Source organism: Lynx canadensis, chromosome X, assembly GCF_007474595.2.
Source record: "Lynx canadensis isolate LIC74 chromosome X, mLynCan4.pri.v2, whole genome shotgun sequence".
NCBI classification, from domain to species: Eukaryota; Metazoa; Chordata; class Mammalia; order Carnivora; family Felidae; genus Lynx; species Lynx canadensis.
In genome coordinates this window covers 93,799,614-93,801,193 of record NC_044321.2, presented here as the reverse complement: position 1 = coordinate 93,801,193, position 1,580 = coordinate 93,799,614, and the positions used below count along the sequence as shown (strand labels likewise).

The 1,580-nt window shown below is 43.7% G+C and overlaps 1 non-coding gene across 1 annotated transcript; it reads left to right on the top strand.

Annotated features, from left to right (window-relative positions):
* Positions 1-398: 398 nt before the first annotated feature.
* On the top strand, positions 399-483 carry TRNAR-UCG. The gene has a single exon. It is a non-coding gene; the product is annotated as a tRNA-Arg (tRNA).
* Positions 484-1,580: the final 1,097 nt, after the last annotated feature.

The window sequence follows — 1,580 nt, the reverse complement described above, 5'->3', positions numbered from 1 at the left end:
CAACATTTTGAGCCCAGGAGAGTGACGGTGCCACTGACAGACCAGAGAGAAGGCTAGAAGGGGTGCTTTATTATGGAAAAAGAGGAGTTTGATTTCACATATATTGGGCGTGCGCGTGCGAGGTAGACTATAAAATATGTAGAGTGAGTGTAAGATGTAGCCCTGACTGGGGTGAAAAGAGAAAGCTATGGTTGAAAAGATGGGATAATGAAGACAGTGTGGTATCATCAACAGCATGGAAGGACAGGGATTTTAAGGAGGAAAAGTTTAAGAAGTTGGTCACCAGAGGGGCGCCTGGGTGGCTCAGTTGGTTAAGCGTCCTAGTCTTGATTTGGCTCGGGTCATGATCTCAAGGTTCATGAGCTGAAGCCTCGCAAAATAAGTAAATACACAGGGGCGCCTGGGTGGCTCAGTCGGTTGAGCGTCCGACTTCGGCTCGGGTCGCGATCTCGCGGTCCGTGAGTTCGAGCCCCGCGTCGGGCTCTGTGCTGACAGCTCGGAGCCTGGAGCCTGCTTCCGATTCTGGGTCTCCCTCTCTCTCGGCCCCTCCCCCGCTCATGCTCTGTCTCTCTCTCTCTGTCAAAAATAAAGAAACATAAAAAAAAATTAAAAATAAATCAAGAAACATTAAAAAGAAGGAGTTGGTCAGTAAATTCAGACACTGTGTAGAACTCACGATCCCTGGATTTACCGAAGAATCGCTTTATCCCGCCAGTATTTATATAATCCCATGGGAGTAAGCATGTTATATAATTCTATCTGTGATATAATTTTCAGCTTGTGTCTACTCAAAGAATCCTAAAGAATGCTTTAAGTTAGGATTTCTCTTCCACATGTGTATGTTTTTGTTTATACCAACACATACACACATAAACACCTCTTTGCACGTACAGCTTGTCATAAACGGCTCTAAACGGGGCTGTAGAAAAGCCGCCTACGGTTTTCCTGCTGTTGGAAAGCCGCAGTATGCCCCTTCAGTATTTTTTAAATTGTTCAGATAAAAGGGACACGGCCCCTTAAAGTTAAACGGAACTGGGAGAAGCATTAAGTCTGTTACATAAGTTTCTAAGGAAACCAACCATGTGTTAATGCCAACTAAAAGTCACCGGAGGCACGCTGTGAACATGTGCAGGGTATGACCGTAATCGTCTCCCTGTGTCCCCCTCCTTTTCTTCCTGCTAACCAGGAGGGAGCATTTAGAGGCCAGAAACTTGGAAAGGAAAATCGGACTTTTTTAGAAGGGTTGTAAACTTACAATTACAGGTCTGACCTGCCAGTGAGTGTTATCAACGGTTGAATGAAAGCTATTTGAAAGGGCGTTTCATGATAAGCTGTGCCCGGCTTTAAAATGCTAGAACCATGTACAGGAGCGCGCTCTCTCTCTCTCTCTCTCTCTCTCTATTCCTATACGTTTGTAACTCTCAAGAAATATTCAACGTGAGCTAGAGCCATTGTTTACTTAGGCCACTTCATCTCAGGTAGTATTGAAGTCTTGGTATAGATTACGTATCGCGTTTTCTTTCTTTTTTTTCCTCTAAAGTTTGTTTATTTATTTATTTATTTATTTATTTTTTTAACGT